The sequence below is a fragment of the Chinchilla lanigera genome, unplaced genomic scaffold (genome assembly GCF_000276665.1).
Source record: "Chinchilla lanigera isolate Chin_1 unplaced genomic scaffold, ChiLan1.0 scaffold00025, whole genome shotgun sequence".
NCBI lineage: Eukaryota > Metazoa > Chordata > Mammalia > Rodentia > Chinchillidae > Chinchilla > Chinchilla lanigera.
In genome coordinates this window covers 10590139-10610391 of record NW_004955426.1, presented here as the reverse complement: position 1 = coordinate 10610391, position 20253 = coordinate 10590139, and the positions used below count along the sequence as shown (strand labels likewise).

Below are 20253 nucleotides of genomic sequence, written 5' to 3'. Positions count from 1 at the left end.
GTGCGGCGGGTACCCGAGCTCCTGCGGGCTTGCGCCGGGCAACTTCGGCGAGTTGCACGCAAGTCCGCAGCCCTGCGGGCGGGAGGCGGGCTGCCATCCGAGCCCTGCGCGGGCTGCGCGGAGGAGACACGCGGGCGCTCGGCCGTTGTTTCCTCACTGGGTTTTCGTGCTCTGCGACCGAGGCTCTCTTCTCCGAGAGCTTCTCTAAATACAGCTGCCCTCACCCGCGGCCCCTGGGGCAGCGCTAATGCTCAACTTCATTCTTCATTTAAAAGCACGAGCGTGGGACGATCGAAATGGTTTGTCCTGCTTCTCCGTCTGCAGAGCCATCTGAGTTTCCTGCCCCAAAACTAATTTGGGACAAGTGAAAGAGCTGTGGATTAGCAGATGTGCTATGAGTTATATAATACGCACGTCAAAATTATCCTAAGGTTGTAATCACTTGATGTAGCGTTAAGAAGAAAGTATACGCCACGGAAGACATGATAGCAAATCGTTTTCAAAGAGACCTCCAGTCATTTGAAAATATTTCATTTGCAACATCATTATTTGCTTTTTTTTTTTTCTATGTTGAGATCACAGTGACTTCAAAGCCTCTGTACTTCAAGGCGCTTGGTGCCTCTTCCAGATGCACATCGCTCTGTTCTCTCTGGAGAGGCCACTGACATACTTTTGGCTGCTTCTGTAACCATATCTTGATTTTTCCATTTCTCATCAAGTATTTTGACGCTCATTCACAAACTGCTCAGCAAGAAAATTACCTTGCATGCTGAGAGGCAACAATGTAAATGGATTGCATTCTGAATTTATGTTTACAGTTTTAAATTTCATTACCCAGAACCAGAACAGGAACAATCCAACCATGTTGAGCAGGTATTAGTTTGCTGTTGTTTAATGTTTAGTGCACACTTGATCAGTTGTAAAATTTACAAAATAGCAGCAGACACATAATCACCCTGAAATATTGGTCCTCGTTTTTAAATGACATTGTTAATTTATTAAATTATTCTGAGCAATTTTAAGGATTTTTTTAATAATTAATTTTAGAAAGGAATTTAACTGAGTAGGTTTATGGTGTAAATACTTCCTTGATTTCAGCAGAATGTGACTTCATAATTGAAAGGCAGCTTGGTACTCTTCCCAATCCATGAGCAGTTGATTGACGAATTGTTTTTCAGTGCTCAAGGGCCCAAACACATGCAAAGTAGGAGCTTTCCTTGAAGTGAGGAGCATATATGCCTACTCAGCAGGAAGGTTCAGGGACTCTTTCTCTACCTGCTATAATATTAACCTGAAAGTCTGATTCCCAGTTGTAACATATTTTCTCTTAATTACTACTCCTTACTTAAAAGACTGACTTCCATGATTAATCTGCCATTAAGCCTCTTCTTCATTAAAATAGCGCCTTTTTATTTTCTGTTGTTTCACAGACCATAGTTCCTTTATTCTTGCCTTCTACTACTAGGTACCACTTCCAAGCAGTAGGGGGAAGTTTTCAAGACAAGGTATTTTTTTTTTCCTGCTAGACTTTACTCCTTGTTGATCTGTTTATTGATTTGATCATTTTAGACAATTCTCACACAAAGAAAAAGTGGAACTACTGTCAAGCTGTCATTTGTACCACGTGTAGGATCATATGTATGGAGTTTGTATTGTAGCAAAAGTTGTGCTGAGTTGATGGGGGAAATCCCTGGTAATGCTTCACATGATACCCCTACACCTCAATATGACTGCATCATTTAGAGATTAATCACAAAATTTATTCTCCTTGAGTAAAACATGCTTTTCCATCTGGTACTTTGGCAAATCACACTTTATGTAATAGTTCATGATGTAGTTTGAAATCAATCAATTTCTTTATCATTTTGAGGATAATAAGAATATAAGTCACCCTTGTCTGTTAAAATGCCTTCTGATTCATGTCCAATCACTCTTGCTGAAGGAACAGAACTGCAAAGATTCTGCTTAAACTGTTGTTATGTGGAATGTGAGATATCACCGTGTGTTCACACCAATATCATTCAGATGTCATGTCACTAAATCTCTCCAACAGCTGTGATTGGATGATGCACAGACTGAGGCTTCTTTCCAGAAGTGAACCACGTTTTCATTTAAAAAGAGGAAGTCTAAAGACTGGAGTAACAATCTGTCCCACTAATAGGCCCTGTTGTAAATGTCTTCATTCTCCAGAAGAAAAAGTATGATTCAGATGTCTCATTTAAGATATTATGCTGTTTGCCTTTTAACAAATTATTGCTCTATAAAAGTAATTACATGCTGCATTAACATGTCATCATTACCACATGAATAGGTAACAATTAGCTTATAATATACTGTGAATTCTTTGTTATATTTATATTAAATTCTAAGTGGAAAGTAGTTCATCTTCCTTGTTTAAATCTTTTTCTTCTTGTGAATAGGTTTAATTAATATCAAGACAAATAAAGTCAATGTAATTATTATACAAAGAATGAAATGTATTATTTTTAAGTGGAAAAAATTCACTCATCATATGTGGTAATTGAACAATTTTATTTTATTTTATTTATTTATTTATTTATTTTTATTTTTTATTTTTTTGGTTTTTCTCCGGTACCAGGAACCGAACTCACGACCTTGCGCTTGCCAGGCAGGCGCTTTTGCCGCTGAGCTAAATCCCCAGCCCCGGTAATTGAACAATTTTAATTCATAGCTTTTAAAAGCATTTTAAAGCTTGGCTCTAAGGCAATTTTATTTTTTCTAAATTATTATGATTATGATGATATATCACCACTGAACTAATGTCCTACTTTACAGAAAAGTCTGTGTGCATAACCTATGCCTCACCTTTGGCTGTGCATTTGGTGTTGGAACTAAGTGCATATCATTCAACCATTTGAGTCCATCAGCTAGGAGTTGATATGTAAGACATGTATTTTTCTAATGAGGATCTCAGTGTGGAGTTTCATCATCTCCCTCTTCACATCTAGATGCATATATTTAGTAAAATGTGTACATATATAAAAGGAAAATGTGCATGTGTATAATGCTCCCTGTGTAGAACTGTTACTGAAAGTTATTTTTAAGTATCACATGATGAAATGGCTCATAATTATGAGCAATTGACATATTTAGGAAGGACTCACTAAAAGTTTTGACTATTAAAAATAGAAGAAATACATGAATTCTACATGAGATTTTTTACTTTTTGTTAGATCCTGGATAGATGCTCTAAGAAATGAATTATTTATTTATTCAGAATTATTTTCACTTCTAGTAAACACCTATTGAACTATAGAAATCAGAATATATCCTTACATTTTTATAAATTTCTCTGCATGCAAGTTTATTTCACTCTAGTATAGATCATTATATCTAGAGATAAATTAAATATTGAAAATCTTTTATTCATTTTTTTTACATTCCTTTTCTTTCATAACCCTTACTCTGGGAATATTTAAGTTACTGATCTGTAAAGAAATTTGACTATAGGGACATGTTATTTAAACAAAGAAACTTTCTTCTAAAGACATGCATCTAGATGTAAAGAGGGACACAGTGAAACTCCACTCTGAGATCCTCATTAGAAAAATACTCATCTTACATATCGACTCCTAACTGACGTACTCAAATGGTTGAAGGATGTATACTTAGTTCCAACACCAAATGCATAGTAAGATGTGAGCCATGTGTTATGAACACAGAATTTTCTGTAAAGTAGGACATTAGTTTCAAGGACTTTTAATTACACCTCAAGGTAGCATACAAAAATAGATTCAATAATTTTAATTTTAGGGAGAATTAATATAGTATAGAAAATATCTCCTGTGTATAAAGGTGAGTGTCCTGATTTATTTTCTTTATGATTATGTGGAAATATCAAAACTTTGAAACCAGTTCTTTAAAATATTATTTTGAGAAGTATTCTAGGGGTATCTGGGGGCCAATTATTATTCTTAGAATTTTATCTTTACTAGTATATTACTCAACAGATAATAGTCATTAATGGTTATATCTTACTTCCTTTAGTCTACTGTATCTACAGAAGGCGAGATCTGCAGAGGAGGACTACAACCAGAGCTGGCCCACTGGATTAGATGAAATGTAGTAATCAGGATTTGTTATGCACTATGTACTTTACTTGGCATTTGGGAAGAAAAGCCATCCTCAGGCCACTTATCTAAAAATTCAGCTTATTTAGATGAGAATTTTTTTCAGTAGAGAGGCATGGAGGCTTCTGGCAGTTGGAAGAAACATTGATGTTTAGATTGTGATCAGATTTTACTATCTGAATTCAAAAGGTTTAGAAGCAGAAAAAGGAGGTAATTTAGTATGAGTAGGCAGTGAATATAGGCTCAAACAAAGTTTGTAGTACGTGTTTTGTGTGAAAACCTAAACACATGAAATTAAATGGTATATTTAGCTAGGGGTGTTAATAAATAGGAAGGGAAATAGGGATGGACCCAGGTTTTAGCAAAGGAAAATTTTATAATATCCAGAACGTAGGTAGGTGACATGTTTATATTACATTTTTACCTTTGATAATGCTAATTATATAGCCTTTAGTGACAAAATATTAAATTGTTTTATATAATATTTAAACATATATTAAAATATCTTGAACATAATGAAAAACTGTTGGAACATAATCAACCAAAATGTGATAATTAAATTATCCGAATAATATCTTTGAATGTAATTTTAAAAAGTCCAAATGCTTTCTGGTTGAAAACCAGAGAAAATTAACATTGATAGACTATTCTTCCAATGCGGAAAAAACGGTACTTTCTCTTATTACTTAAGAGTATATGAATTCAAAATGACTTCTGAGGGTAAACTATAGTACGGACTGAAATATAACCAAATATTAATACAGTCTTGTATAATAAAATAATATTTCAGTCAATGACAGACTGCATGTACACTGGTTGCCCCATGGTGCTATATGTCTCTTATTTTTATTTTAGAGCAAACTTTATTTATTTAAAGTGGTATACTGTAAAATATGCTGAGTTAGGCTGAGTAGCTTCATACATCTCAGAATTACCTCTTTTCCTGATGAAAATGAGAGCATGTCCAGTGACTGACCTGCACCATCTAAGGTTGTGTAATTATACTCTGTGATGTACCCACAAGAACAAACTTGCCTGATGCTTTCTGTCTCCAAATGCATCCCAGTCCTTAAGCGACATCTGAGTCTATATTTCAAATGAAACGTCCTACAGCTTTGTGAGTCAATATTTCAATGTAGGGTTGCTATTGCTGCAAGGGATGTAACTGGAAGCAGATTTCAAAGTAAGATTTTACTGAAATTCCACACTTCCCCAGTGACTAGCAACAGGCTCACAAGTGAAAAGTGCAGAATAAGCTTTTGGCAAGACTTTAAGTTATATTTTTACTTAGGCAAGAATGAGAAGCTCAGACTTATTATGTCCTAGTTATTTTCTTGTTGTTGGGAGAAAATCCCTACACCCACAAGATAAAGGAGGAAAGATTTATTTTAGTTCATAGTTTGTAGAGGTTCCAGTCCATAGTTGGCTGACTTCAAGAAGGGCTGCATGGTAAAGGAGAAGCAGCCCATGGTGTGGCAGATGGGAAGAAGCAAGTGTTCCGGGCGGGTGGCATATATCTGTTTCTGTCTCTGTCTCTGTCTCTGTCTCTGTCTCTTTCTCTGTCTCTGTTTCTGCCTTGGTCTGTCTGTCTCATTCTCTCTCTCTCTCTCTCTCTCTCTCTCTCTCTCTCTCTCTCTCTGTGTGTGTGTGTGTGTGTGTGTGTGTGTGTCTTTCTCCATGCTCTCAGACCCACCTCCTCTCATCAGCCTTCACCTCTCAGCATAATACACCCCTATAAACCAATCAGTGGACCAGTCCAGTGTCACACACCCAGTATCACACATCCATGTTGCAGTAACTTCCCAAAATCTCCATCTTATGAACATATGAGACTTTTGAGGGACATCTAAATATAAACCACAACATCATCTAAAATAAGAGTATCTTATAGAGAGATTTAATTTTCCTAATCAATATCCAATATTTGTATTGCACTACCATTATCAAATTTTAATATAGGGAAGCCCAGTATGAGAATTATACTTGTGACAGGAACTGAAGTTCTATGCAGTAATCTTGTACATCTTGGAAGCCGCTGTATCCTTACACACTAGATGAATGTATAAATTTCATCTGCATTTGGTAAGATACTTATTCTCCAGTACTTTGAACGTTTCTCACATTTATTTAATAGCAACCTTTAAATGCTTGTGACTATATAACATTGGTGATGACAGAAATAAGGGTGAAAATGAAAACCATTGTTGTTATCTGCACCAGTCCATAAGTTTACAGATACTTCCTTGAAGCGTTTTGATAAGTAGGGCTTACTGCTTTAAAAAAAAAAAAGTTAAGTCTTGGAATGTTCAAAATTCATTACGGTATCATAAAAGCCCACACTCACAGAGTTTCTTTTTCTTTTTTATTTTAAAGAGAATAATAAAAAGAAGAACAATAGCAAAATACCAATAACATAGATTAAAACAAAAGAAAGCAGAAACAATAAAATGATACATGTCTTCAGAACAAAATGATAGGAATTGACAATGGCTGTTATATTACATATTGTTATCTTCAACAAAGTTGCTCAGATTACCAGATGTAAGAATGCAAGAATGATCAAACCATTAAAGAGAACTGATGAAACCATTAAAAAGAAAAAAGTTAAAAATGATGCAGTTTCACTAGACAAGATGGTAGTGATTCACTGATGGTTGTTATACTGTATATTGTTGTCTTCGTAGAGTTTCAAGGGGATTCTAAGGTGCAGAATTTTGGCAAAGAAAAATGTCAGTATACAGCAAATTCCTAAACCTGGAAATTGCAACTACTTCTTGTTTTTTTTTTTTTAGCAAAAAAATCTTTCATGTGCTTTTGTCATTTTTAAATTTCATTGCTCTTTCATAGTCTACAGTTTTGTCATTCTCCTTTGCTGAATCTTCTTTATTTTTAGATATGTATATGAAAATTATTGCTATTCAGGGATTCTGTCACAGGCAGAATGAGACTATGACCCTGAAGAGATAGCCCTGCCTATAGGCAGAGGTTTAAATGCAATCTGAAAGTTTCTAAAACTAAGTTTTAATCTCCAGTCCTTGTATTGAATATCAACTTCAATATCAGAATGCCTACTCAGTATTTCTCCTTGTGTATCTGATAGTCATTTAAAATACAACTTGTTCAAAACTAAATTCTTGGTTTCTGTTCATCCTCACCACAAACTAAATATACTCATTCTTTGAATCTTCTTCACCTCAGCACTTTACATAATTATGTACCCAATGCCTCCAAACCATAGGGTCACCTCTGAGATCTTGCTTCCCAGCCGGTACCCTGCCCACATCCTGTGCAATATTGCCCCTACTGGCTTCATAGCTGTATGGTCTAAATATATCTTTAAGCAAATTGTGTGCCACAATTGTCTTCTGAGTGAGAAGCAAATTGTTTTCCAAGTCAGTGACTTTTGTGCAGTCGTTATCATCTCAAATACACAATGTTGCAGTGCCTGCCAAACTGATCTTTCTGTTAAAACTTTTACACTTTCTCACGCCCCTGCCCAGTTCATTGTTAAGTAGGCAACTGTCACACTACCCATTATCACAGTCTAAGAAATTTCCATGAATTATAGACAAAAACTGTCCCAAACTCTTTTCTTTTTTCTTGTCTTTTCACTCATTAGACTAAACTCATCCCTGCCACACAGATTTCACGCTCTAGCCTCTCTGCACTTCACAGACATTTTTGTTTCATTGCTACTACTCTGAAGGGACATTCTCTGTCCATTGTCTCTAAATAATACCTTCATTTCCAGTGAAATCTTTACCTTTATCTTTCTTTAGTTTTCTTTAAATAGGACTTAGATAATAATATATCATAACATGATATTTCCTTATAGGTGATCCTCAATGTAAGGTGATTTGAATTAACTTTGTTTTACTATATGATACTCCAAAATTGATATGCATTCAGAAGAAACTGTTCTTCACATTTTTTTCCTAGGTTAATCACATTTTCCAATTCTCTTTTCATACTTGACAGGACTAGCAAGCCTGTAATGCTAGCAAACCAAGCTCTAAAAAGGGCTAACTTGTGTCCTGTGGGACACTTGCTGTCTTTTCTTGTTATTTGTATTAAATACACACACACACACACACACACACACACACACAAAATGCCTTGTTACTTATGCATATTATCTGTATTATATATCTTATAAGTGGCCCAAGACAATTCCTCCTCACATAATGTGGCATAAACAAGCCAAATTTTGGACACTCATGTTTTATAGTGTATTGCATCATTAAACTCTTGTGTTGTATAAGTTAGGTGTATAGAATGTAAGTCATAATAGTTTCAACCTGTGACGGTTTATGATGATGTAGCCCAGGTAGAAGGTGAAGGGCATCTGTATACTCTCTTCCATGATAAACTGCAAACACTATGAAGGAGGTGAACCTACACACCCTCAATACCTGTTTGGGGAATGAAAGAATTGTGAACATAAATTTACTCAAAAATACACATACACAAATAGGAGTTTGTGTAATTTCTATCAGACATTAGTGGTGGATATCTTTAGGGAGACAAATGCAATATTAAGGACTATTCATTATTAGATGTTAATACACACAAGAGCCTAACGACTAATCATTAACTAGTCACCTCATGTGTGTAATATTAGTTTGAAGTACCAAAACAATCTCCTGTTAAAATGATTAGGGAATAAGAAAAACACATTTGACTGTTAGCCTATAAAAAGTTCTTCTTTTAATTTAGTGCAGAATTATTTGATAGATATTAGTTATCATTTCAACTGGAGATTCAATAACTATCTCGCTGTGTGATGTTCCCTGTTCCCTATGGTGACTACAATTAAAATAAAACTCCCAGGATCCACTAAGAAAGGGTAAGAAGGCCTTTAAAGGTTTGCCTTAATTGGCTCTGAGATTCAGTTTTGTTATCTGAGGAGAACAGAGGAGAATCACTATTAACACCTGGACTTGAGTCTATGCAAAGTCCGGACTCCTAAAGTAGCAATTAGATGGCTTAATCTTAACGTCCTCCAAGATTTAATTCAGTTGCTCTCTTCAGAAGGGCAGAGCTAATTCTTGCAGAATTGCTGCTGCTTCTAACTTCACTGACTTAATTTGAACAGTATTCGGAATTCCATTCTCTCTAATAGAGTTAATTGCATTATGAAAGAGTGGAAACTCACTTCCTCCCAGGAGCTTGTGGAATAGCTCTCTACAGAGTCCTCTATTTTCAACTTCACTCCGATTCACATTTTTGCAGGATAATGTCAGAAATGCAGCATTCTCTATTTAAACTAAGTTTCAAAGGATGGATATATCTATGTCTGTCTGTCTGTGTCTATCTGTTGTGTCATGTAAGCTCTCCAAAGTGCCTACAATTTTGTACACGCTCAAGCAGTCTCCTATTAGTCTCTAAGTCCTTGGAACATTAACAAATCTCTGAACTTTTAAAGAGGCCTTGACCTACTCATTTAGAGAGCTGCTTCAATAAAGCGGGTGCTCACTTAGGTTAATGATGGATCATGGAACTGTTTGATTTGCAGGGGCTGAAGTTGTCCATTATCCCTAGCATTCATGTAGGTCATGAAATCACATCCAAATAATGAGTCCAGCTCATTTTCTTGTTCCTGTAGATTTCGAAGTTAGCAAGGAAACCTTAGTGTGCAAGTCCATGAAGCTTTAAGCTTGATAGCTGCAGATGAATTATTAGTTTTGCCAAGAGCGTGGAATTATAGCTAAGAGTCAATTTTCTTGTGAAAATAACAGCAGCATAGTCAGAGTTTGTCTGGGCATTTTCTTGAGCAGAAAAGCTCTGTGTGTCACTCCCTTTTTCTGTGTTTCATTTGTGGTTTCTTTGCTTTTTGTGAAGTAAGAAAAAGAATGCATGGCCTGCTTCTCTACACCTGAATATCATTAAATTGCATTTGCTTTTATCAATTGCCCTAGTTTCCTCATGCGTGTATACACAAACACGCGCCTAGACATACATACCCACATTAGCAGACAGTGTTGCTAGACAGTGAATCCACTCATGATATTTTAAAAATATTGCATCACCTATCCATATCATATTAGGGAGAGCATTAGTATTCTTTCTGGTGCTAACATGACCATTCATTCCTTTATGTATCTGCTTTCTTTCACTCTGTACAGTCTCTTTAGAGGCATGATGCTGTACTAAGCTATCATGAAAATTAAGGAAAATGTACAGGGAAACATATTCCAAATACTTTTGAAAGCATTTTTCTAATTCCTTCACATTTCTTACTTATCACTCCTGTGTGTAGGCGCATATCCATACATACAGGTACACACACACACACACACACACACACACAAATATTAAGAGAAAGTTTCTCGACATGATCTCTAAAGCTTGCTAAATGTTTCTCATAGAAGGCAATAAATGCTTTTGGCATTAATCTTTCCTAAAAATGAATTACTTCCACACTGTAGAGAAAGACATGAAGTATGAATGACAGGAGGTAAACAACTTCATTTATTCTTACTCTATGATTTACAGTGTAGAAATGACAACCGTGGGGGAGGTGAAGAATAGTGAGTCCTGCATTTGATGCTAATTTTGCAGCACTACAGAGAAAGAGAACATTGTGCCATATTCTGGTTCTGTAAGTGAATTTATTTAAAGATGGTCCATTAGTTCATGTCACCACAGAGAACTGGGAAGTTATGAGTGCTTTTACAAATAGAATGGGGAAGAAATCTCCAATATTGTGGATTCATAGAGAACCACCATGAGAAATGATTATATTTTGCTTGCAAGTCACAAGGCTATGATTAATAATTTTAACCCAGAGCCAATATATTTTCATTAATGGTTACTTAACCAATTTTTGTAAATGGATTAACTCCTCCATTCTTTAATGCCAAAAAGTTTCTAACTCCATAAAAATAAAAAGATAATTTTATGTTTAAAAGCTAGAAGCAAAACACTGTTTAAAAAAAAATTCTCCTCCTCTTAAAAATGCACCTATCTTATCAAAACAGAAATTAAGAAGTATAAAAACAGCTATAGATGTATGAATGCTAACCACAACAGTCTTGGAGGTTGAAAGAGGGGGATAACAAGGTCAGGCCTAGCTTGGCCAACGTAGAAACTTATCAAGTACCAGTCTCAAAATAATAAATAAATAAATACACAAACAAACAAGGGCTGGGGATGTAGCTTCATGCAGGGGCACTGGATTAAAAACCCATTAACACACACACACACACACACACACACACTCACTCACTCACACACTCCTACAGACAGTATGATGGCCGTTGGCTTTTTAATGGTATAAAATAGATTTTACTATGAGAAAAAGCAATTTGTTTCTGGTTTCTAATTATAAAAGTATATAAACCTCTCATAGTATCCATCCCTCAACTTTATTTCTGGGAATATCTTTGGCTTGTCCCTAATCCTTACTAAAAATATCCATGTTCAACAGTTCTAATTTTATCAAAGAATTCTCTTTTTTGTCTGGGAGGCTGTTATACACCTTGTCATCAGACGCTAGAGGTATCCTGCCCCACTCTTGACTTACCACACACTCGACCTGTGAATTTAGTGGCTCTGTCAGTAACAACCCTGCTTCACCCATTACTTGGCTTATGCTGTGGCACCTCGCTATTCTCAGGCTCTCTCTTGCCCTGTGTCATTCAGCATCTTTATGTAAAGAACTCTTGCAGGCCCTGCTTTCATGAGCAGCCCTGCCAAGGACTGTACAGCCCTCCCCTGGGTCTCTACCACCTATCTTTGACAATGGCCAGACAACAGAACTTTCATTTCCCTTATGTTGCATAGAGTTTTGTTCTCAGCTGTGTATGAACACATACAGATGGTCTTTGATGACTGGCTTTACCATTTTTTTTGAGTTCAGATGGTGAAAAAGCTATAATCCATTCAATAGAAATTGCACGTTGAATTTTGATCTTTTATCTATCTGAGGATACGCTATACAAAACTCTTCTTAGATGTCGGCTGTTATCAGTAAGGCACAGATCCCACTCAGCTATACAACCATGAGCACAGACAGTTGTCACTCTGCAGCTCACTGTGCTGACTTTTGATCTGCAGTAAATTAGGGGTTTTAAATGCATTTTGACTTAAAACGTTACCAACTTACAATGGTTTATCAGGATGTAACCCCATTCTAAGTAGAGGAACATATGTAATAATTTTAGCCATCTGCCACTTAAAACACTGTGGAGATTACTTAACATTATCTACTTCAAGTAACATGTTTACATTTTTTTTAAAGCCATCTGGAGGTAAAGTTAAATCCAAGAAATGACTAATAGCTTTTGGTTTGGGATTCCATTACACTGTCACTTTCATAGATGCTGTTTTGAGGATGGCCCTCCCCCATATAATCTGCTTAGTACTTTTATCAAATAACATGATGTATTTTTATCAAACAGCTGATTATTGTTATTTTTATGTATAATTTCGTATTTTTAAACTGCTCAATGGATGCTCATGGCAAAGAAAATCAGTTATAGTTGAATGTGCTAAACTGAAATCTTCATCTCTCTTCCTACTCACCTACTAGCTCACTTCCCTGAGATATAAACAGCAGTTTCTTGGTATTTTTTTTTAAGAAACTTCCCATCAACTCATAAATAAGAGAATATATGGTAGACTATTCTCTGTCTTCCATTTAGTCGGTGAGTATTTGACCCAGTTAATTACCTGTCCTCTTCAATAAAATTGTTTAGCTAGGAATCTCGGAGTTCATGAGCTTTGGCTCCTTATCTTACATAATTCTGATCTACACTTCCTCCATGGTTCCCCTTGCTCTTTCATACTTCCTTATAGCTCTTCCTCCTTTTTCTGAAATGTAGAAGACTTCCCCGTTTCTCCAATTCACCTCTTTTAGCTGAAATGCTGGTTACCTGATACCCATCTGTCTAGCTGCCTTCAGGTCTTTTTTAAAACCCCCCATTCCCTGTGATGTCTATCCACACTACTGCAATATTACAAATTCAACAAAACTTTCAGCCAATAGTGTCCTAATCTGCTTCCTACATATTTTTTACTCTATATTATATTATGAATTTCTACCTCTGCTTTCTGGAATGTAAACACTTAAAGAAAAATGTTCTTTGCATCTTGTGTGCTCCTATACCTGAGACATACACACACATACATAATATATATTACATATATATATAAATATATATAAACCTTGGAATTATGTCACTTTTTTGTGATTTAAGCAAACTTAACATTCGTTAGCACCAACATACATCTGTGTTAAAATTTTATAAAACAAAAAATACAATATATGTTATGTTTTGGTTCATAATAAGAAAAATGTGGTTGTGTCTTATAACTTTGCAAAGAAACATCGAAAATACTGAATACAACCTTTTTAACTGAGCAATTGTATTTTTAAAATTGCAGTCAAGGAAGCAAAAATCCAAATTTTAACTTATTGTTTCTGAACACCCCTTCACAGCGATGGAAAGGGTAAACTGATTGCTTACTGTTCTGTTTTCATCAATGTTTTGATTGAATTTTATCAAACCAATTGTTTCTTTTTAATTTTTATTATCGACTTTTGCTTCTAAATGTTCAGTCACTTTCAAGATAAAACAAAAACGTGTTTCTGCATGTAGATGTGTAGAAACAAGTGTCTGTTTATGTGTCTATTGTTACAAGTTCACCTAAGTGAGAATTATAAATGAAGCGCAGACTATGCAGAGTAAGCACATATTCACATGCACATTCAGAGGACATTCAGAAGAAAAGACAGAGAGAACAGAACTCTGTCTGAGTAAAGAGGACTGAATATTAAAACTTCATGCTTTCACCCAATGAGGCATTAATGAATTCTCCTTATAGGAGGTATATTTTCAGGCAAACTATACTTCTGAGCTTACTGGCTTCTAATTATATCTTAATATATGTATTTTTACTAGCAAAAAATTATTTTTAAGGAAAACAATGTAAAATTCTGCAAATTTTCTTTTGGATAGAGAACATTAGCCCTGTCTTATCACATTGCGATCCTGTTATACTGCAGCTTGTGTGTAGCATGTAAAATAAATATTTTGTATGTGTGAAGAAATTAAGTATCCAATTTAAGGTTGAGTGATGTTACTCGCATAATAACAAATTCTCTGGCCTGGTAGCATCACATTCACACACACACACACAACACACATATAAATTATTATTATATCTTGTGTATCAAATGTAGGCTGAAAGAGCACAACATTTATATAGAATTGTAGTCTTTTTATAAAAGAAGACTAGGTACCCTGGGGATATTTTCAGAGAAAGTAAATAGTTTCCTTGCTCAATCTTTTTGCTTAAGAAATGTCCAGTTCTGACTGACTATAGTATAGATAACTTTCCTCATTCTGTTATGTGAGGCTTTTAACAATTCGTCCATGAAAGAAGCTGTTGAGCTAATAACAGAGCCAATAATTTTTTGGTTTGGTTGTATGCCTTGCATAGGGTTTTAGTAAGTCTAGGCTTGGATTGTCAGTTCCACTTGATGTGAGTAGAACTCATATCTATCTGTCTATCTCTGTCTCTCTCCCTTTGTTTCTCTCTCTATCTGTCTCTCTCTCTGTCTGTCTCTGTCTTTATCTCTGTGTCTATCTTGTACATCCATATATCTTACTAAATCAGTCCAGGTTTAGAAACTTGTGGTGACCCAGTTCCTGGTGGCTGTATTTCTCGTGTAAACTATATCACTTTTCCTGATGTTGTAATTTTAACATGTATAATATATTTACAGATGTCCCCTACATTTAGACTGGCATGCTACTACTTTAATTTTTGTTCTGTCTGCAGCCCGCTTGCCCTAGGTTACGATGCTTCAGAGAGTGGAGATATCCTTGAGCTGCAAAACATTGACAAACTAAAAGAAATGCAGTGTACCATATACTGAAGTGAAAAAGTCTGTTTTTCTTAAATACAATTTTTCAAACACATTTTAAGGGGAATTATATCCAAATATATGAATTGTAAACACTTTGCATTCATTTATTATAGTGGGATATTTAGCACCTTGCTTATTTTATCTGTTGTCACTCAAAGACATTGTGTTAAACAAGGAAATTCAAAGGGTAAAAAAAACATCTTTTATTAACATAATTATGCTGAAAAAGAAGCCCTCATGGTGGCATATCACCACCGGCAGAAATTTTAGCTTAAACAACAGACAAGTATACAAGAAGAAACTGTATCTTTTAAGAAAATTAGGTTAACACTACGTAAATATTGCTTTATTCATCTTTAAGAGATATTGTTGCTCATTTCATATTAATAAATCAATCACTGAATCTTTATATTAGTTTTCAGTCATGGAAGCAGAGTCCACACTAATTTTTATGAAAACGCCATTTTCAGTTTTTAAATGATTTGGAAAAAGTGAGAGTGAGCTAGAGAAGTGCCACTTCAGAAGAGGAGGACTGAGGATCATAGCGAATTAGCCTCTCCCTGTGCCTACAGGTCTGATGAGCAGGAGCAGTCAGAGCTGGTAAGACAGGCTGGGAGTCCAAGCAGGAATGGCCAGGGAAGTGGCAGAACCGTGACTGGCTACTGCTGCCTCCTTTGTAACTGTTTCTGTGCTCTGTGGCCAGACCTTAAGGGTGAATATACCTGAGGCTGCCGTTTATCATTGTTTATCAGAATGCTGTTTGTCAGAACAGCTGCATGGGGTATACAGCAGAACAAGGAAGAGCTGGGTTCCTCTATGTTGTGTCTGTCCATCAAAGATCTCTCATGGGGGCTGGGGATTTAGCTCAGTGGCACAGCACCTGCCTGGAAAGAGCAAGGTTGTGAGTTCAATTCCTGGTACTGGGAAAAAAAAAAGATCTCTCACAATGGCCTTTGAAAATAACTGTTCCAGGGGCTGGGGATTTAGCTCAGAGGCACAGCGCCTTCCTGGCAAGCACAAGGGAATGAGTTCAATTCCTGGTACCGGAAAAAAACAAACAAACAAAAAAACAGATGAAAATAACTGTTCCTCCTTTATTTCTGCCTACAAATTGGACTCATATTGTACATCTGGTTTATTGTCCTTACTAAGGCTCTGGAAGAAAAACATGTAAGATGCTCTCAGTTCCACTGATCTGACATAGCACAAAGGAGTAGGTCTATGTCTTATCACTCAGGCATTCAAACACACCTATGCATTAGTATTGTTTACCTTCTACATCAAATAAGTAGCAAAGTTATACTTCTATCTATCATCATAATTCTCCTATGTTCAATATTTTTATGTTCAACCAACTTTTAGTGGTTTCCATGAAAATTGTATTTAATGTTTAATAGATTATTATATTCTTTATGGTGTGATCTATTCTACAATAAGGAATAGTGAAAATCATATAACCTGTTCAGCATTATGTTTTATCAAGAATGTATATTAAAATGTGATATAATCATTTGCTTCTCCTTTTGTAACATATTTTACATTATTAAAAGTCAGCAACGTATTGATATTCTCACATATTTTTATATGTATTGCAAATTGTCTGACCTATGCAGCAGTCTGGGGATCCTAGTAATATTCTTTAAATTTTGAAAACTTTCCTTATGTGTTTGGATTATTTTTCACTGATTTTGATATCCTAAGGTTCTACTGTGCTCTTCTCTTTCTTACATTTAGTAAATACTTATTTAGTGATCTCAGATATACCAGTGTTCTAAGTACCATGCATATAGCTAAAAACAACAACAATAAAGTTTATGTCTAAATGGAACATTAAGGAAGCAGGGCTATCGCTCAGCTGCACAAACACCTTCCTGGTAAGTACAAGGTCCTGAGTTTGATTCCTCGTATCAAAAAAAAAAAAAAAAAAAAAAAAAAAAAAAAAAAGAACAACTAGATGGAACACTATATAATATTCTTCTTTTGCCCCCAACCTATATGTTCCATTAAATGATAGTTCCATTGGATCTGCACCTACAGCTCTCAAGATGGAGCTTCCAAAAAGTTTAGATAGAGAATTTAAGACAATCAAGTAGTGATGTAATTCTGGATTAGTCTCAGTGATTGCCCTTGATTTTTCAAACTTTCCACAATGGAATTATCATAGTTTTAGAGCAAAAAACTCATAAATTTTCATTTTATTATTTCTTTGAATTAATCAGCTGAATAATAAAATATACCAACACTTATTTTTGATATTAAACATAATTTCCTAGCTCTCAAGGGAGGAAATCCATTTAAATCAAATTTTCTCTATTCTGTATGCAGAGACTAGAGGTTAAAAACTAAAGTACATTCAATGATTAAGTTTTTCTGTGCCATTTCATATAATGGTCTCTTTTTAGTATACGCATCTCTTCCTGGTTCATTTTTTTCTTATATAACTTCTTGTAAAGGAAAGAAAGTTACCTTGGGTTTTCTGTGCAGAACACAGCTATGGTTGAATCATAGCTCATCCCTCTTGCTGATAACAAAGGCAGAATACAATGTCCAACAACACTGAGATCACCTGGTCCCTGACTCAGTTTACCAAGTGAAATTTGACCAAGTGGAACAATGTTCCTATAGTGGAAGTTAATTCCTGGATCCATTTGTGCCAGTCCTCCTTTCAGAAGCATGAAACCCAAAAGTGAGAGAAACATGAGCTTATGTGAGAGTGAACTACTCAGACTGCACCCTAAGCACAGCGTTCTGTAGCTTGGCCCGGTTCCAGCTTTGTGTATGTGAAGGTAGGTGAGATCAATGGGTTGCTAGTGAAACATCTTATGCTGATTGCAAGTACAATCCTCATGCCAGAAATAGGTTTTCCATAAAATACTACCTTGAATATTTATTACATGCACAGAGAAGTAATGACAGCAAGTGAATAATCACTAAATTAACCTGTTTCCTTATTAACAAGATTATTTTCCTTAATCTAGCCCTCATTTAAAAAACAAATATGAGAATTTAGTTATATATTTACTACTAGTACTGAAAAACCTGCAAATAACCTCCCAAATGGTAGTTTACATGTGAAATATTAATATAATGTATTTTACAGTGCTGCTTTCCATCTGTAATCTTGATTTTAGGACATCCTAATATGATAAATTTTATAAATCTTCATATTGTTCATGTGATTGCTTTCCATTTCCATAATATTTTCCCAAATCAAGAATTTGAAGTCTTGACAGACCTAAACATTTTGATTCCTAAGGAAATAAGGAAATAAAACAGAACAAAAAAACTCCAAAAATGTTATATGAGAATAAAAGTATAGATGGGAATCCAAATATTATAATAGCATAACAATTATATTCACATTAAATGTTGTAAAAGAGTTCTGCATTTTAGCTCAGGGCTAATAAATTCTTGTAGGCAACATCTTCAAAATCCATTTATATGTAGTATTTTGCTAACTAAAACCCAAATTTATTACAATATTGTGTGGTCTTTTCCTTAATGAGCACATTCTTTGTGTTTTTATTTGCTGAAATTCTATTCATCTCTTTCTCTCTTATATTCCTTCAAGTCTTATTTTTATATTTCCTTATGTCATTTTCTTCTCTCTAACTTTCCATCTCCCTTTGTCTAACTCTGCCTTGCCTTGCCCTTCCTTGCTTTGTTTCCCTTTGTAAGGAATTACATGGTGAATTGCTCATTTCTGCAAAAGTGCTATCTAACAATAACAATCAATTGTTAACATGCATTTGTTAGCAAAAGCCAGTAAGTTTTGTAATCAAAAGTAATTGCTATTTCTTTCAGTGCCCTTACATATTAATAATAAATTAATTGGGTCCAAGGTATTGTATTTCCCAAGTGCACAATTTCCACAAAATGAGTATAACTTCATCTCTTCAAAGCCATATTGAACATTCCCTTGCTTTATATTGAAAGAGATTAAGATTAGAAAAGGGAGCTTTTAAACTACACCTGTTTTAAAACCATAATGAAAGAGTACATCATTTTATGATAAGTGCTCACTGACACGAACATACTTAATTAGTACATACCTAGGAGAGCTGTACTTGGAAATGGTTTTGTTGGTGTTGAGATCACATTAATTAAGTAGTCAAATGTTTCATAAATATCCTATCATTCTTTCTGGTGTTTGTTATAATCATTATAAATTACTTAGTTCTTTTATTTTCCCATTGTGCCCTCTGAAAATCATCATTCTGGCTTTCAAACATAAGATGTGGAAAATTCATCCCAGTTACCTCATTTTCTGTCTTCCCTAACTGGCACAGCTATGATGGACTGAAAGTGACCCCTCAACTACTCCAACATGGAAAGAGATTCCACTAAAGAAGAAATGGGCAATTTCAAACTGAAATAGATAAAACAAGGATAATTTATATTCATTAGTTATAGGTCAAGTAGTATTAACTAATATCTCTGATAGTCCTGCTGTCTGACAATCTCATGGGGAAACAGTAAATGCACTTAATGGAAGGTCATGTCCTTTTGTGCAAAGCAGGACTAAAGAGGATTACTGCATGTCTTATATGGAGTACTATTTTTAGTGAAAGCGTACTTCCTGATGGTTTTGCTTTTCCATGAAAATGACTGTGTGTTCCAGATTGGCTGTTTGGTCAGTGGAAAAGATTTTGTAACACCGATGATGAGATTTTTCTACATAATGTGTCTTGATTTAATCAAGTAACCATTTGAACATTATGCATCATGATTGCAGCCAGCAACAAAATATTACTTGGCAATGCTGCGCCCCTGAAGGAAAGAAAATACTCCTACTGAGACCATTTCAAATACTTAAAAGTTCTAAGTAAAGAAATTAAGGAGATTGTGATCTATTTTCTGATTTTTTAGAAGAACAATATTTCTAAACATGGCACATACCCCCACTAAATTTGCAAGTTTTTGATAGTTAAGTTAAAATACTTTGTTATACAGTGTGTAATAAGGTACATAATATTTGTATTAATTATATTAAAATATGATGGTTTACATTCATTAATGATAATGTTACTTTATAATGAACACTTTTCTATGGCTTGTAATTTAAGGCAGCTTCTGTTATTTCACAAGATGTGACATAAAAAGCATTTTCATTGAATTCCAACTCTTTGGAAAATGGAGTGTGCTATTCTTGAACTAATATAATGAACAGTTGTACATCTGCTTTCTTAGCATGGTCCCCCAGTCAATGTCCCAGGAGCACAGTACATATTGAAATTATCAGGAACATGTGAAGCACTGTGAGTCACCAGGATTGATTGAATGAAA

The 20253-nt window shown here is 35.1% G+C and overlaps 1 protein-coding gene across 1 annotated transcript in view; it reads left to right on the top strand.

The window, feature by feature from the left end:
• Cdh12 (cadherin 12, type 2 (N-cadherin 2)) overlaps window positions 1–20253 on the top strand; it is a 958345-nt gene that overhangs the window by 371 nt on the left and 937721 nt on the right. The window lies entirely within an intron of this gene.